This window comes from Bombina bombina, chromosome 7 (assembly GCF_027579735.1).
Source record: "Bombina bombina isolate aBomBom1 chromosome 7, aBomBom1.pri, whole genome shotgun sequence".
Lineage (NCBI taxonomy): Eukaryota > Metazoa > Chordata > Amphibia > Anura > Bombinatoridae > Bombina > Bombina bombina.
In genome coordinates, this window is record NC_069505.1 from 140376168 (window position 1) to 140395763 (window position 19596).

The following is a 19596-nucleotide window of genomic DNA, read 5'->3' on the forward strand; positions in this document are numbered from 1 at the left end:
TGCGCAACTGAGGCGCGAAGATAGGCCCCGTCCGTCTCACTCCATGTCTTCTCAGCCCAAATGAACCAAATCAGAGCGGTCTCAAACTAGCCATGTGGGTTCTTAAACCCCCCCAAAAAAAAGAAGCCAAGTGTACCCTCTTATGAAATCATCAACAACTTTCCTGATGAATAAATATTTTCTTGCCAAAAACGTTATCAGCACTCCCAGTTAAAAAAACGTTTGCCCACAAACATTCAAACTCAGTGTCAACCATTTTTTCTCAGCCCCTATATGCAAGCTTAGTAATACCCCTCTTCTCTTAGGATTACTGCTTACCCTTACCCTCATGGGGATACTGTCAGCCAATTCTGAAATACCACAGTCTCTCCAGAAAAAAAAATTACTGAACATACCTCACTGCTTATAGCATGAAAAACGTTCCTCACACTGAAGTTTCTTAAGTACTCTTCAGCCATTCTGTGGGAACTGCTCTGGATCTTAGTGACAAATGCTAAGATCATCAGCCTCCAGGCAGAAGTCTTCATCCATCTGCTGCCTGAGAGAAAATGGTACACACCGGTACCATTTAAAATAAAAAACTCTTGCTTGAAGAAAATAAAAACTAACATTTTATCACCTCTTTCACTTTACCCTTCCTAGTACTTAGAGTAGGCAAAGAGAATGACTGGGGGGTGGAGTTAAGGGAGGAGCTATATAGACAGCTCTGCTGTGGTGCTCTTTGTCACTTCCTGTTAGCAGGAGGATAATATCCCACAAGTAAAGGATGAATCCGTGGACTCGTATCTTATAGAAGAAATTAATAATAGGAGTAAATTAGAAAGTTGCTTAAAATTGCATGCTCTATCTGAATCACTAAAGAAAAAAATTGGGTTCAGTGTCCCTTTAATACAAATGAAGAGCATTATTCAATCTAGCAGCATGTTACTAAAAACTGACACATTCAGAGAACATATACCAAACCATTATCAATGGATAGAAAAATATATAGATGGGTGGCCCCATTACTCAGGTGGGTCTTTAGTCACCTAAACCGTATCTATATCCTGTCTATTAAATATTAACTAGGGGCACCTTGGGGGGCATAGGGCCACAACATATATACATAAAAAACTGAAACAAGTAGTGGAAGACTACAGAGAGAAACAGGTATACAAATGGATGTTAAGTCCAGAAGAGAGACACACATATAGACCACGAAGACAGAGGATGTATACCAGAAGACAACTGAACACTGTTACAGACCCAGAAACCGGTATGTTTCAAGTGCATTAGCTGTACAACCTGTAACTCAATGATTCAAAGTACCACATTTCACCATCCACATTCTAATCACATATACAGGATCAAATTCCGCCTAACTTGTAGCACTAAATATGTGGTTTATCTACTTAGTTGTATTTGTGGAAAGTACCAAGTAGGAAAAAGGGATGATGATATTAAGAAAAGGATGGCTAACCCTCGGAGTACCATTAGAACAGCATTGGATAAAAAGGAAGACGGACCAACCAGTGGCGAGGCACTTCTTAGAAATGAACAAGTGAATGATCTACGCTTTGTGTTGATTGACCACATACCCCAATTTGGACGAGGGGGGGACAGGAAGAAGAAGCTCCTGCAACTGGAGACAAAATCGATCTATACCCTGGGGACTGTTCATCTAGGAGGACTGAACATCAGTCCTTTAAATGGGAAGCATCTCTAAATGGAAAGTTCAATACCATACTTCATGAAGTAATTAGCTACAGTCGAGAGAGCCACTGCTGTATATATGTTGTGGCCCTGTGCCCCTAGTTAAAATTTAATAGACAGGATATGGATATGGTTTAGGTGACTAAATACCCACCTGAGTTATGGGGCCACCCATATATATTTTTCTTCCCATTGATAATGGTTTGGTATATGTTCCCTGAATGTGTCAGCTTTTAGTTAATATTGTATCGTAACATACTGCTAGATTGAATAATGCTCTTCATTTGTATTAATATATAGAGCATTTGTTTGGTAAGGGAATACTCTCTATGAACTGGGAGATATTTATGACCGTTTAATATACAGGACATTGAAAAGTAATATCCTTTTTTAGATAGTTTGTTAAGGTATACTGCCTGGGTTATATAACATAGTTGTGTGTATATATATATATATATATATATATATATATATATATATATATATATATATATATATATATATATATATATATATATATATATATATATATATATACACACACACACAATCCAAAAATAGAGAGAAACTACTAAAGAAATGGTTCACTGGATTAGGCAGCATGATTAAACAAATGCATTAGTCACACCTATAATTAAGAAACGCTCAAATGACACACTGTCTCCCTGGCTATTGTCCTATCTCTGCACCCCCAACAGTGCACTTTATAAAAGGTTAATAATGACTTGTTTATAGTGAAGTCTAAACACCTGCTAATCCTTTTCAATCTTCTGAGCCCATTACTGTCAATCACCTTTGTGTAATCCACATTCTTTATAGCTCCCTCATGTTCTCTGGCATTTCCTTACCATCAGATATTGTCACCAGATTCCTTATCTCACCTGAATGTTCTCTTGTGAAGATAGAACATTGAGTGAGATCTTACTCATTGCCTCTTAAAGGGACACTCAATCAAAATTAAACTTTCATTATTTAGATAGAGCATGCCATTTTAAACAACTTTCCAAATTACTTCCATTAACTAAATGTGCACAGTCTTTTTATATTTAAACTTTTTGGGTCACCAGATCCTACTGAGCATGTGCAAGAATAAGTGTGTATGCATTTGTGAATGGCTGATGGCTGTCACATGGTACGTGTATGCATTTGTTATTGGCTGATGGCTGTCACATGGTACAAGGGGAGTGGAAAAAGACATAACTTTAAAATTGTCAGAAAAAAAATCTACTACTCATTTGAAGTTCAGACTAAGTGCTATTGCATTGTCTTGTTATCTTGCATTTGTTGATTATGCAAATCTACTGTGTTGACTGGTCCTTTAATATTCCCACCATTAAAAGGACATTAAACACTTTGAGATGGTATTATAAAATAATAAATCCTATATATAAAACATCTTCTGCAATATACTTTTATTTATTTAGTCCTCCTTTCCTGTAATTCCATTCTGAAATTGTGAGCATTTCCGTTCCTGTTAAAAACGGAAGTGCAGAACACTGTTAATTCCACACAGCCATGTGTTGCATCATCTAGTGACCTATTTATAACTGTCCCTGATTGGCCACAGCAGATAAGGTAACCTAAGTTACAACATGGCAGCTCCCATTGTTTTATAGACACTAAAACTTTACAATTATTTTGTCAATATTTAAACAGCTAATTAAACTTTAATAAATACATCTACATGTTATTATTAGACTAATCTTTTCTTTGAATGCATCATTCTATCTAGCATTTATTTAGTGTTTAATGTCCCTTTAAAATCTGTATCAGGAAAAAGCCATTGTCACTTTACTCACACCTGCTGGCTTGAGGTTGCATTGTACTCTAGCTGTATTATTCAGGTCTCCCCAACATTTAATCAAAAAAACACAACTGCTATTTGTATTCACTGACTCATCATTTCCTCCCTATACTATACCCCTACAAGCCTACCCTTTAACCCCACTTCAGTTAAAGGGACATTAAACAGCTGGGTACAATTACAGTAGTACGGTTACTACTTACCATGCTATGGTTTATCCCTCTGTTCCTGCAACTCTCTTCTCTTAACCCTTTCCAAGTACTGGTTAGTAAAGGTCTGCATCTTTATCGACCAGCGCCGTACCCTGTACGACGCTGGTCGTTAAGCTGGGCCTCTCTCTGCCGTGATCTTGCTAAAAGTAGTGTGGCAGCACAGAGTCACCGATGCAGAGAGGGCCACTCTGTGGCCCTCTCTGCATCGGACAGCAGTGGTGCCGATAGTTGGTGGTGTGGGAGGGTTAGGAGGGAGGCGGGTGGGCGGCAGCGGGTGGGACCACTACGCTCTGAAAAAAAAAAAGTTTACAGAGGCAGTGAGTGGGAAGGAGGGAGAGGGGACTCCTATAGCGGAAAGGGGATAAGAGGGTGGGAAAGCGATGTGGGAGGGTAATGAAGGGGGGCAGCTACACTACAGAAAAAAATATGTTGTATTTTTTTTTTTTTTTTAAATAAATAAAAATTATAGCAAACTCGGTACTAGCAGACAGCTGCCACTACCTATGATGGCGGCTAATAGGTAGAGGGGGGAGGTTTAGAGAGCTGTTTGGAGAGGGAATCAGGGAAGTTGAAGGGATCCTACACTGCAGAAAATAGAAAAAATTAAAAGTACTTAAGATGGGGGTGACCATTGGTGGGTGGAGGGAGGGAAGAGAGCTGTTTGAGAAGAGTCAGGTAGGGATCAGGGGGTGGGAAGTGTCAGGTGGGAGGGTAATCTCTACACTAAAGCTAAAATTAACCTTACAAGCTACCTGAATAACCCCTTCAGTGCTGGGAAAAAATAAACGTGTGGTGCGCAGCTGCAATTAGCAGCCTTCTAATTACCAAAAAGCATTGGCAAAGCCATATATATGTCTGCTATTTTTGAACAAAGGGGATCCCAGAGAAGCATTTACAACCATTTGTGCCATGATTTCACAAGCTGTTTGTAAATAATTTCAGTGAGAAACTTAAAGTTTGTGAAAAAGTGAACTATTTTTTTTTATTTGATCGCATTTGGCCGTGAAATGGTGGCATGGAATATACCAAAATGGGCCTAGATCAATACTTTGGGTTGTCTACTTAAAAAAAAAAAAAAAAAAAAAAAAAAAAAAAAATGTATATGGTTTTGATAGGTAAATATAAAAAAGGCTCTACTTCTGTTTAAATGTAGTGATGGCAAAAATGCTAAAAATGCTCTGCTCTTTTGGGGAAGTTTTAGTCTGAAATGTCCGGTTCTTAAAGGGACATGAAACCCAAAATTTTTCTTTCGTGATTCATATAGAGAATACAATTGTAAAACAACTTTCCAATTTACTTCTATTTTTTATTTTGCTTCCATCTCGTTATCGTTTGCTGAATGGTTTATCTAGGAAAGCTCAGGAACAGCAAAGAACCTAGGGTCTAGCTGCTGATTGGTTGCTATATATATATATATATATATATATATATATATATATATATATATATATATATATATATATATATATATATATATATATATATATATATATATATATATATATACACACACACATATACATACACACACACATATACACACACACAAACACACACTGATTGTCATTGGCTCATCCATGTGTTCAGTAAGCAAGCAGTAGTGCAATGCTGCTCATTCAACAAAGCATCCGAAGAGAACAAAGAAAAATTGATAATAGTAGTAAATTAGAAAGTTGCTTAAAATTGCATGATCTTTCTGAATCATGAAAGAAAAAATTTGAGTTTCGTACCCCTTTAAGGTGTTAAACTGGGTGTCTGGAACTTGGAGTTTACATATTCTCACAACTTGTTTTTGCAGTGGCTGAGGGCTTTTAATATTTGTTATGTAACTTTTAAAAAAAACGAATCTAAAAACTTTTATTTTCTATTGTGCAAGCTAACCCAGAGTGCAAGATACAGCTGATCTGTGAAAGCGCACGTCACAGGATGCAACAATACATGCGTTATAAGATGGTGGTGCCCAGTATAAAGATGCAGAGCTTTACCAATGGCTTCTGTTATTGGTTAAAACAAGAGAACATCATTTAAAAGGGACAGTCTTGCCAAAATTAAAAACTTTCATGATTCAGATAGGGCATGCGATTTTAAACAACTTTCCAATTTAAGTTTATAATCAAATTTGCTTTGTTCTTTTGGAATTGTTTGTTGAAAGCTAAACATAGGTAGGCTCATATGTTAATTTCTAATCCCTTGAAGGCCGCCTCTTATCTCAGTGCATTTTAACAGGTTTTTTTTTTAAACAGCTAGACAGTGCTAGTTTATGTGTGCCATGTATATAGAATTGTGCTCACACCAGTGGAGTTATTTATGAGTCAGCACTGATGAGCTAAAATAAAACTGTCAAAAGAACTGATATAAGGGGGCGATCTGCAGAGGCATAGATACAAGGTAATCACAGAGGTAAAAAAAATATCAATATAAAAAAGTGTTGGTTATGTAAAACTGGGGAATGGGTAATAAAATGATTATCTAATCTCTTTAAACAAACATTTTCATGTAGACTGTCCCTTTAAACAGAACTACAGGTGCAGGAGGAAAAAAACATAATTTATGCTTACCTGATAAATTTATTTCTCTTGTGGTGTATCCAGTCCACGGATCATCCATTACTTGTGGGATATTCTCCTTCCCAACAGGAAGTTGCAAGAGGATCACCCACAGCAGAGCTGCTATATAGCTCCTCCCCTCACTGCCATATCCAGTCATTCGACCGAAACAAGCCGAGAAAGGAGAAACCATAAGGTGCAGTGGTGACTGTAGTTTAATTAAAATTTAGACCTGCCTTAAAAAGGACAGGGCGGGCCGTGGACTGGATACACTACAAGAGAAATAAATTGATCAGGTAAGCATAAATTATGTTTTCTCTTGTTAAGTGTATCCAGTCCACGGATCATCCATTACTTGTGGGATACCAATACCAAAGCTAAAGTACACGGATGATGGGAGGGACAAGGCAGGAACTTAAACGGAAGGAACCACTGCCTGTAGAACCTTTCTCCCAAAAACAGCCTCCGAAGAAGCAAAAGTATCAAATTTGGAAAATTTGGAAAAGGTATGAAGCGAAGACCAAGTCGCAGCCTTGCAAATCTGTTCAACAGAAGCATCATTTTTAAAGGCCCAGGTGGAAGCCACAGCTCTAGTAGAATGAGCTGTAATCCTTTCAGGGGGCTGCTGTCCAGCAGTCTCATAGGCTAAACGATTATACTCCGAAGCCAAAAAGAAAGAGAGATTGCCGAGGCCTTTTGACCTCTCCTCTGTCCAGAGTAAACAACAAATAGGTTAGATGTTTGACGAAAATCTTTAGTAGCCTGTAAGTAAAACTTCAAGGCACGGACTACGTCTAGATTATGCAAAAGACGTTCATTCTTTGAAGAAGGATTAGGACATAATGATGATACAACAATCTCTTGATTGATATTCTTGTTAGAAACCACCTTAGGTAAAAACCCAGGTTTTGTACGCAGAACTACTTTATCTGAATGAAAGATCAGATAAGGAGAATCACAATGTAAGGCAGATAACTCAGAGACTCTTCAAGCCGAAGAAATAGCCATAAAAAAAAAAAAAGAACTTTCCATGATAGAAGTTTGATATCAATAGAATGAAGGGGTTCAAACGGAACCCCTTGAAGAACTTTAAGAACCAAGTTTAAGCTCCATGGAGGAGCAACAGGTTTAAACACAGGCTTAATTCTAACTAAAGCCTGACAAAATGCCTGAACGTCTGGAACTTCTGCCAGACGCTTGTGTAAAAGAATAGACAGAGCAGAAATCTGTCCCTTTAAATAACTAGCTGATAATCTTTTGTCCAAACCCTCTTGGAGGAAGGACAATATCCTAGGAATCCTAACCCTACTCCATGAGTAATTCTTGGATTCACACCAATGAAGATATTTACGCCATATCTCGTGGTAAATTTTCCTGGTGACAGGCTTTCGTGCCTGTATTAAGGTATCAATTACTGACCCGGAGAAGCCACGCTTTGATAGGATCAAGCGTTCAATCTCCATGCAGTCAGTCTCAGAGAAAGTAGATTCGGATGATTGAAAGGACCTTGTATTAGAAGGTCTTGTCTCAGAGGCAGAGTCCATGGTGGAAAGGATGACATGTCCACTACGTCTGCATACCAGGTCCTGCGTGGCCACGCAGGTGCTATCAATATCACCGATGCTCTTTCCTGTTTGATTTTGGCAATCAGACGAGGGAGCAGAGGAAACAGTGGAAACACATAAGCCAGGTTGAAGAACCAAGGCGCTGCTAGTGCAAGCTTAAATTTAAAATTAGAAATCTCTGAATCAGGTCTCCCCGATTCAGAGACGTCACCCACAGACTGAAGCTCTCCGTCCTCAGGTTCTGCATATTGTGACACAGTATCAGACATGGCTCTTACAGCATCTACGAGCTCTGTATCTCATCTAGCCCCAGAGCTATCGCGCTTGCCTCTCAATTCAGGCAATCTGGCTATTATTAGGGTATTATTCATGATTGCAGCCATGTCCTGCAAAGTAATCGCTATGGGCGTCCCTGATGTACTTGGCGCCATATTAGCGTGCGTCCCTTGAGTGGGAGGCGAAGGGTCCGACACGTGGGGAGAGTTAGTCGGCATAACTTCCAGAAGCCGCGAACCAAAAGAATCGGTGACGTCACACGCCAAGTCACCGCAGGTTCCCGCAAGTGGAGCAACGGCCCAGGAGGAGAGCAGTGACGAAGCCGGAGGCATATGAAGGGACTCTGACTGAGCTAACCCACGGCCTAAAAGCAAATCGGAACGTGAATGCACGCTCTCTGTGGACGGGCGAGTCTCCTTAAAGCTGCGGTATCTGGCAGGGATCCTCAAGCGGGGTGAGTCTTTAATAATACCACCTGTTCCTGCTAATATTCAAAGGAACAGAAGTTTACGTTAACTTTAACAAAACATAAAGACTGTGCAGTTGTTCAGGTGCTCACACGAAATTTGTCTTCTTCTAATGCTGCCTGAGATAAAACAGTACACTCCGGTACCATTTAAAAATAACAAACTTTTGATTGAAGTTAAAAAACTAACTATAATACACCACTCTCCTCTTACTACCTCCATCTTTGTTGAGAGTTGCAAGAGAATGACTGGATATGGCAGTGAGGGGAGGAGCTATATAGCAGCTCTGCTGTGGGTGATCCTCTTGCAACTTCCTGTTGGGAAGGAGAATATCCCACAAGTAATGGATGATCCATGGACTGGATACACTTAACAAGAGAAACAATACAATGGTGAGTTGTAACCATGCTACTGTAGTTATACCCAGCTGTTTTATGTCCCTATAATCATGAGCAGGGCTGCAAGACTTACCTTCCTTATTTGCTCCATCTTCATCAGTCCCAGGACAATAAATTAAAAATCTTTCAGTACTGTTGTACGTTACTACAGCTCTACCGCTGTCTGAAAACATTCCCTCCATCTGTACCTTATTCTCTGGCCTCTCTTACTTATATATATTGTTCTGCAAAATCCTTACTTCAAACTCTGAAAACTAGCGGCAAGTCTCAGAGAGTCCGTTGTTCCCTAAAACACGTGCATGATACATATAGTGATATATTTCTCATCTTTTGTCACAAGCCCCCCTAGCAGGATATCTAAAGGTAGAACAGACTATGTCTGTAAAGGGACATTGTAATGTAAAATATTCTCCTCTTTAACCCCTTCACACTGTTAGGACGTTCCATGCCGCCCTACAGCACTAGGCTTTAATACCGTTATGATGGCATGGAACATTTTACCTTATATGGGCGTCCTGTAGCCTACCCCTTTGATGTAGGCTGGAATCAGCCTGGGGGGTAAGCCTACCCCATGGTCTGATCCTGACCTTGAAATGACAAATCACGTGATCATCCATAGATAAGCATTTTTACATCAAGTGTTCCGATGTGAACACTTTGATCCCGGCACAAAGGGATTAATGTATTCCCCAATGATCAGTTTACCTGCAGGAAAGTTTTAATTATTATTTAAAAAAAAAAAAATCCTTTTCCTTTGTTTAACCACTTTGGCTTGTAGAAACCACCACTTATACTAAAAATATAAATACTGCAGCATTTTTTATAGAAAAAAGCAATATAAACAAGAAGCAGTAGATGTAATCATCCTCCAAGCGGGGGTAGGAGATATAAGTGCTAAAATTTTACTTTTCAGTTTTTCTCTTTAAAAGGATAGGAAAGGTCAAACTTGAAATGTACATGGGTGCGTTTCAAAGTGAAATAGAAGTATGTTTGCAACAATTACATAAGCAAAAATGCTTCAAGTTATTGTTTTTAAGCGGGATACACACATATCCTGTGAGGGACCGTGCACCAATATTCACAAATTACGTCTTTACAGAAGCAATATACACCACTGTCAGATAGGGCATGTCATTTTAAACAACTTTCCAATTTACTTTTATCATTACATGTCCTTTGTTCTCTTTGTATTCTTTGTTGAAAGCTAAACCTAGGTAGGCTCATATGCTAATTCCTAAGCCCTTGAAAGCAGCCTCTTATCTGAATGCATTTGGCAGTTTTTCACAGCTTGAGGGCATTAGTTCATGTGTGCCATATTGATAATGTGCTCATGCCAATGGAGTTACTTATAATAGGGCACTGATTTGCTAAAAATGCAAGTCTGTCAAAAGAACTGAAACATGGGGCAGTCTGCAGAGGCTTAGATACAAGGTAATCACAGAGGTAAAAAGTGTATTAACATAACCGTGTTGGTTATGGAAAACTGGGGAATGAGTAATAAAAGGGATCATCTATCTTTTTAAACAATCAAAATTCTGGAGTAGACTGTCCCTTTAAAGTGAATGTCAATTTTGATGCTTAAGTGCCCGGTTTTTAAAAATTCGATTAAAATCAGGGGCACTTTAATTCATAAAATTTTACATTTCACTCGTTGTGAAAAAATACTTTACCTTTTAAACTTGACAGCAGCTCCAGCTTCCTCCGGTCGTCGCAAGCCATTTCTGATGTCAGAAATGATGGATCGGTCATCCTCCAATCACGGCTTCCCCCCGGGGGAATCGGTGTCTGATTCAACGCCGTAATTGGAGGAAGCCGGATTCCTAATTTTAGAGGCAGGAAGAGGCTTTGCGAAGGGCAGAGGAAGCTGGAGCGGCTGTCAAGATTAAAAGGTAAGTATTCTTTCACAACACGAGTGAAATGTAAATTTTGATGAATTAAAGTGCCCCTGGTTTTTAATAGGATTTTTAGCATCAAAATTTACATTCACTTTAAGTGTCCAATCCTGTACATATATTCTACTGGACAGGCAGTTAAAATAATGGACTGTGCTCATGCAAATAGTCACCAAGGAGCCACTGGCTCCTAGAATTTTACCCTGGGCTCCTAACTTTTTGAGCTGTTCTCCATATATGTATAAACAAATACCAATGCCTGGCTCCTAAATATTCTTACCAGCTCCTGATTTTAAACAGATTTGTCAACCAATCTAATTGCAGGTGATGGCCTTAGGTCACAATTTACATATCTTAAAAATATATTTTTTCCTTTAACTCTAACATACATCGGTCTTCACATTCAGACTTTCTCCAATGCTATAAAAGGTTTTAATCATTAAATTGTACGCTGTTTGGAAAGGACTTCCTGTTGGAGGCGGGGCATGCAGGTATCTGCAGGTGTTGTGAAGCTCCGTGCCTTGAGAGAGGCCTAAAGACATCACCAACATATGCTTTGTTTCCCTTGGCCATGCACAGGCTTGGGAGTAAGGATTTCGATCCAGCATGGGAAGTTAAAGTTGCAGCCTAGATATGCACGGTGGCTGGTGCACACCATTTCTACAGGGGCTTCTAAGCACTGGAATAAAACTCCTTTAGATAAAGCCCTCTTATTATGCCCAGGACTTCACGTCGACGATTACTAGTTCCCTTACCTACTGCATCTGTGTTTAAAACCCTAACTGTTACGGGACTTGCTCATACAGGTGCAGACCCCTGGAAAAACTATCTACACGCTTAGTTATCTCAGGGAGGGAGAGCTTACTCACCTGGCTGAGACTTGTGATTGCTCTGGCAGCGGCTCCCTCTGTCCCCTAGCGGGTTTTAGCCCGTTCGTTGAAAGACCTGAGTTGTGTGAGCCCACCTGAAGTTCCAGTATCGGAAGTGACAGAGTCCCTCTCCCTGGTTAGAGAGTGGATCGAAGACAGCTGTGAGATCATCACGGAAAGTCCGAGCCCCCTGGTTGGGCAAACGGCCAAGAGGATCTCTCCTCCCCCTGCGTGAGACGACGGGGGTGTTGCCGTATACCGGTCCTGACCGCTGCCTGTCCAAGCTCTCCTGTTCTGCGGCCCGCTACAAATGGTGAAGAGGGGTCGGTGTGACCGATTGAATTGTCGCTCTCCCTGATGTGGGCGGGCTTATCCACTGCACAACCGACTCCCTACCCTGGCCGCAACCGCGGTCTCCCTCAGTGAAACGTAAGCAGGGAAGATTGAAGAGACAAGGCTCCCGGTGAAAGGTTAGACACCTGCAGCGAGGTATCGTATCCTGATTTGTTTAATGGTGTCCTGCAGGGGAGTAAAGTACCTTGACTCTGTGTATCGTAGTTGCACAGACTGCTTAAGTATTTTTTGCTGGACATAATATACAACGCATTGGCCCCCTGGCAGATGCATTGACCGAAGTAATAACTTATGCTGACTGGGCAATTGGCTGCGGCGGCAGTGAAGATAATAGTGGGACTTATTATGTGGTCTCAATAAATTTAACCTGAGGACTTAATATGGGGAAATTATTACCCTCAGTTTTGCTTATAACCTATTGGGTGTATGCTATACTGTTATAAGGCCTTTTTCCTTTCCAGGCTTTATTATTGAGATTCTGGCACCTCTGAATGTTAGATTAAGAGGGTACAACAACTGCAGAAGATCTCTTGGTAATTAAGCATAGCGGCTAGATTATGCAGAAATTTCTTCCTGGCATTTAGCACCTGTAAGAGATTGCCAAGGCTGAGTTCTATACACCCTAGTTAAAGGGCCACTAAACCCAAAATCTTTCTTTCATGATTCAGATAGAAGATACAAATTTAAACAACATTACAATTTACTTCTATTATTTATTTTGCTTCATTTTTTAGATATCCTTATTTGAAGAAAAAGCAATGCACATGCGTGAGCCAATCACATGAGGCTTCTATGTGCAGCAACCAATCAGCAGCTACTGAGCATATCTAGATATGCTTTTCAGCAAAGAATATCAAGAGAATAACAAAAATTAGATAAAAGAAGTAAATTAGAAAGATGTTTAAAAATGTATACTCTTTCTAAATCATGAAAGAAAAAATGTGGGTGTCATGTCCCTTTAAGTAATATAGATAGGTATTATGTCATATTGATGTGGTTAAGATAAAATACTAACTGCTTTGGATATAAGTTTTCCTTAAATCAATAGTATTGAACTATAGGATTTTAAACCCTATGTCTATCTAACTAAGGGTATAACTGTCCATTACTGTAGATCCACATACACAAGTTATTTTGGGTAATTTTTACTATGTTGCTTTAGGATAGGATAAGAAGTTGTCTACCTATATATATACCCATCTATTCACATCTATCTATTTAAAAGTTTTGTGCTACTAGCTTTAACCCTACACACGATAGAAAGGGTTTTGAAGCAAGTAATAGCCCTCTTCTCACTTTAGATGAAATTGTGGTCCAAGGAATTTAAGGAATAGAATGGACACCTGACATAAAATAATATTTCTGCTGGAACATAAGATACTATGCCATATATGTTGTGCTAAATATTAAGATATCAGGTGCTGTTTTTCTTTTTTTCTTCTTTTTTTTTTGTTTTTGTTTTTTTGTTTATAGTATTGAATTACAATATTTCAAACACTAGCACTATTAATTAAGCCAACAGTTATCTATCTTGGTAGGTTTATATGCACAAGCTATCTGGATAATTCTTTACTGGGTTGCTGTATGTTAAGAAATTATTTATCTCTACCTATATTTATTCATTTATAATTATCTATTCAAAAGCACTGTTACTAGTATTAACCTCTTTCTCTCTGTACACAATTAAATCTTCTGTAGAATATAGGAGGCCCTATATAAAGTATACTATTTGGAGATAGTTTGTCAGAGAACTATTGGTGTTTTTTTTTTTTTTTGCTCTAAGATATATAGTTAACATCTGTCACGATACAGACACATATCAGTTAGTCCCTGTCCATGGACAAATATATGCAGCAAAGGAGCTCTCCCTCCAATATGGCTCCTAAAACAAGAGAAAAAAAAGGGTGCAGCAGGAATTTGGATACTAGCATTGTTTCCCCCTTAGAAAAAAAGCGCTTCCATTCCCTCCCCTAACAATATGATAGAATTTGCAGCGGAAGTGGCTAAAATTCTGACACCTCAGTTTGATATGATCAAACAGGAGATCAAAAATGAGATATCAAACCTCACCTTGGAGGTCAGACAGTTTTCATCTAGATTAGATGAAATTGAGAACCGGATCTCAGACCTGGAAGACAGATTTAATGTTGCTGATCCTACAGTGGATACTCATAGTAAAATTATCACTTCTCTGCAAGCTAAGATTGAGGATCTCGAGGATCGATCGAGACGTAATAATCTTAAAGTGATTGGTCTGCCCGAGTCCCCGGAGTTCCAAGACCTAATGAATTTTGTCACCATTACATTACCACAAGCTCTGCAGATCCCAGCTCCTGCTGCTCCCTTTATGATAGAAAGGGTACATAGGATAGGCCAACAACGTGAATCTAGAGAGGTCCTGAGACCCAGACCAGTAATTTTTAAATTTGTGAACTTTCAAGACAAAATTACTATTCCTCAAACATTACAGGAAATGTAGTCCTCTTTCCATAGGCCCTCATAAGTTACTATTGTTTCAGGACTTCTCTTCGGAAACACTTACCAAGAGAAGAGATATGTCTTTTTTTTATGGGAGACTACAGAAAGAAAATTACAATATCAGATTAATTTACCCTGCAAAGTTAATTGTGCAGAAAGATGGTAACACACATACACTCAACAATGTTATGGAGGCTGAGGCCTTCTGCAGGGAAGCAGGGGTCCCATGAACACGTATCTAATTTTCTAAGAGAGGTTTTATGTTTATAGAACTAGAATATCTAGTTGCTTAGAGGTAGTTAGCTGGTTAATATGGTATCTGAATTCAGGTATATGGTAGTTACAGAAATGGTGTTTGTAGGTCCTGTGGGGGGGGGGGGTGTTTATGTGGGGGTTGTGTTGTGTTTCCTTTTTTTTTTTTTTTTCCTCTCTTTCCTCTTCTCCGCCGCCTGCTTCTCCCCGTTCCCTGTCTGTCCCTCCTTGCGTACCATTGTTAGAGCTGGCCCCCTGGGTTCCCCTAAGCGGGAGGTTATGGGGAGTACCCCCTTTGACATCCAGGGTCGTCAAAATAAATAAGTGTTGATGGCGTATAACCTTAAGCTATTGTCTTGGAATATAGGGGGCATTAATTCACCCATTAAAAGAAAAACCGTAATAAAACATCTGGGGAAATTTAACCCCGACATAGTTCTCCTACAGGAACTACACCTTAACGTTAGTGAAATTTCCAAACTTAAATCTAAATGGGTGGGGGAAGTTGTGGCGGCTCCATTTACCTCAAGGAAGAGGGGGGTCGCAATTCTATTGAATCGAAAACTAGACTACCGAATAGTTAACATTGAACCCGATCCTGATGGGAGAGTTCTAATACTGGAATTGGAAATCAATAATATTAGATACATACTTTGTAACATATACGGACCTAATCAAATTGACCATAATTTTTGGTCAGCTCTTTCCGTTAAATTACATAGATTTATAGGGCTCAATTTAATTATCGCAGGAGATTTTAACCTGGTTGCAGACCCCTTTTTGGATAATTCTAATAGGAGGGCGCTAAACAGCAGAAGCAGAAAAGTCCGGATCTTTCAGAAGTTATGCTCACACCTGGGTATGGTCGATTTATGGCGAGTGCAGAACCCAGATGCTCGCACATTTACGTGTGTATCTCAGGTTCAACGCTCCTTCTCTCGGCTTGACTACTTTCTGATATCAGAATCAATGCTTGCTAGGAATTGGGCCACTAGAATTGAAGACATAACTATTTCTGATCATGCTGTGATAGCATTAAATCTTACTATTGGACATAGTCGGCCTGGTAAGAATTATATTTCTTTTCCCAGATATTTAAGTAGTAATATCAAATTCCAGAACCATTTACGTCTGAAATGGACAGAATACCTTAAGAATAACGGTAATTACATAGACAAGATCGAGACATTCTGGGAGGCCTCTAAGGCCGTACTACGCGGAGAGATTAAATCCTACACACTCTATTGGACAAAAAAACGCAGTTTATTGGCTAGACAATTAGCCAATCGGGTCAAGAACACATATAGAGCCTATATTACCAGGCATACTAGAGAATGTTGGGAGGAATATATTGCAGCTAAGACACTGCGGGATACACACATAAAACAGACCAGTGCCCAGGAAGAACTTAGAATGAAAGGCAGATATGGGGGGTTCACAGGTAGATCAGCTAGGTAGATCCTAGCGAAGCTAATTAAACCTTCAGCTAGACACGCAATTGCTGCTATCAAACAAGGATCCACGAGATTTACGAGGCACACAGATATAGAAAAAGTGTTCTTTGACTTCTTCCAGGATTTATATAAACAAGACCCTCCTAATCCAGATAAGAAAGAGGCCTTTTGGGGAAAGATTAAAGTACCGCGTTTATCCATAGAAGCTAGGGATAGCATTAATATGCCCATTACTGAAGAATAAATATTATGGGCAATTAAAAATGCAAAACTTAATAAAGCACCTGGTCCAGATGCCCTTCCCATCGAATATTACAGAATTCTACAACCTCAGGTGTTACCTATACTTACTAAGTTATTTAATCTTTACTTCTCTGAGAATACAAGGTGCTCTGCCGCCTTCTCAACTGCAAATATCTCTCTGATATTAAAAAAGGGGAAAGATCCCGAGTTACCAAGCTCCTACAGACCTATCTCGGTCTTAAATACCGACTATAAGCTGCTCGCGTCTATTGTAGCCTCACGATTGAAACCTCACATGGGCGATTTAGTCCATGAGAATCAATCTGGTTTTATGCCTGGACGTAAGCCGGTAAGGAATATGAGGAAATTGTTAATCCTGATGGAATCCTTCTGGAATAAATACAAGGCTATGGAGTCTCACGGAAGTATAGATAAGGCTATTTTAACGGTCGACGCGGAAAAGGCTTTCGATAGGGTTAGTTGGGACCATCTGTTTGGTGCGTTAGATCAATTTGGGTTTTCGGGTTCTTTTAATAACTATATACGTTTAATCTATAGTACTCCCTCTTCCGCGGTAATTATTAATAATACATCTACTAATTGATTTAACCTATTCAGAGGGACTAGACAAGGTTGCCCACTCTCCCCCTTCTTGTTTAATCTTAGCGTAGAACCTCTGGCTATACGATTACGCCAAGAGCTTAATGGGGTTTCATTTGCAGGTGAGAAGATGGTTCTTCTCCTCTACGCGGATGATCTTTTTCTATTTCTATCTAACCTTAAAGTGTCATTACCCGTTTTACAGAGTATTACTTAAGAGTTTGGTGAAATCTCAGGGTTCAAGATCAATACTTCTAAGTCGGAATTAATGTGGATATACAAAAACCCCTCACCGCAGGTGAACCATCCCTTTCGAGAGGTCCTCCAGATTACATATCTTGGCTTAAGACTATCCAGAAATCCGGAAGAATGGTATAGCTTAAATCATAAGATGGTGATGGACTCCTGTAAAAGGGAGCTGGAGGAATGGGCCAGGTTACCGATTTCATTAACTGCACGGGTGACTCTGATTAAATCAGTTATCTTCCCAAAGCTTCTCTACATCTTACAAAATATCCCATGGTTCTTGCATAAAAAAGATATTACTATATACAATAAGGCTTGTTCCAAATTCTTATGGAATGGCAAGAGACCGCGGATTGCCTCTCATAGGCTCATGAACTCCAAGATAGCAGCGGGTCTGGCACTTCCTAATATCCAGACATATAATCTGGTTATTATAGCTAGATTTGCAATAGATTGGTTAACTGGGAAGGAGCAAATTACTTTGTGTACTTGGGAATCACAGGTTGTGGCTCCCTTCCAGGTGAAAGCTCTTTTACACTGTCCACTCACCTCAATCCCATCCAACATATTTCATCTAGGCACTTTTAAGAATGTTATTATGGCTTGGCAAAGGCTATGTACAGAACTGGGTAACTCTCCCTATGTTTCACAATATTTACCCATGGTGGGTAACCCAGAGTTTAGTCCTGGCATTTCCAACCAGATATTCAAAGATTGGGAGGCAAAAGGTCTCCAAACTTTGTGGCAATTACGAGATGCAGGAGGATTTCCATTATTATTTCAGAAAATTGCAACTCGGTTTGATATAGGTACGCGTCAATTCTATGCCTATCTCCAAGTTAGACATTTTCTCCAGGAGCTTCTCACAAAATACGGAAATAATTGGTCACTAGGTGAGCTGCAGACAAGGATCTCTATCTATGCAGCAGGAATATATGCAATCTCTCCTTTGTATCTACTGTTAAACCAGAAAGCGTCAAACTTACAAGTAAATGAGATGATTGATAGATGGGCTACCCTATTTCCGGATATAGATGAGCAGACTATTGTGGGGAGTTTTAAAATAGTCCAACAGAGTTGGGTCCCGACATCATGGAGGGAGTCACAGATGAAAGTTGGGTTACAGAGATACCTTACACCTGCTGTCCTCTCTAAATGGTACAAATCTAAGGTTCTCTGCCCTAGATGTTCAGCCATAGGAGCTGACTTATTCCATTGTTTATGGAGCTGCCCACTGGTTCGCCAATACTGGGGGAAAATCATATTTTGGATGATGGTAATTTTGAAATTGGACTATAAAATATCTCAGATTGAGATTTTTTTCTTGGTAAAATTCCAGGGTATACCTAAGAATTATAACCTAATAAATACTATTATATTAGCAGCACGTAACCTTATCTTTAAAACATGGAAAGCATCTACTGCACCTACAATGGCCCAATTTAAAAGGGCTTTGACGGATCAATTCATAATAGAACAGATTAACATACCATATCCACAAGACAAATATTTAGCAGTATTTTTTAAAAAATGGGAGGTATTTGTAAGATCTTTGCCCCTAATACATCAAAAAAAGTTAATTAAACCAATCAGAAACGCGGAATTTATACAGATGAATATCTTGGCGGGCCATTTTCCGGGTGAATGGCTAGAGGACACCGAGTGAGGGGTCGGGGGGAGGTGGGGGCTGGGAAGAGAGGATAGGCCCTTTTTTTTTTTTTTTTTTTTTTGTTGTTGTTGTTTTCGTTGTTGCGGGGGTGAGGGGTGGGGGGGGGGGCGAAAAGATAAAAATGCAGCTAAGATAAAGAAAGATTAGTGATTTGATAAAAGTTTACACGGTTACATTATGCACTTTTTAACCGATATATGAATGCTTGTTCTAACAAGTTTGTAAGATTTGTATTTATGCACGGACACTTTAGAATTCTTATTCTGGCTTACACTGTTCTTATTTAACTATGTTTATGTCAGAGTATATGAATATTATGATGAATATTACATGTGTGTACATGTATGTATATGTATATGTATATATATATATATATATATATATATATATATATATATATATATATATATGTATATATATGTGTGTATGTATATATGTGTGTATATTTTATACACTGTATATGTTAGATGAGACCTCAGGATTAATTGAACATGAGTTTGTTGAACACAGCTTCTAATACACGTCTATCAGGATTGACGATCAGTAGAGCCTTTTTGAAGCATGACCCCTGTAGTGTAA

General features: G+C 39.2%; 1 protein-coding gene across 2 annotated transcripts in view; it reads right to left on the minus strand.

Annotated features, from left to right (window-relative positions):
* ZDHHC13 (zinc finger DHHC-type palmitoyltransferase 13) overlaps positions 1-19596 on the minus strand; it is a 101936-nt gene that overhangs the window by 50132 nt on the left and 32208 nt on the right. The window lies entirely within an intron of this gene.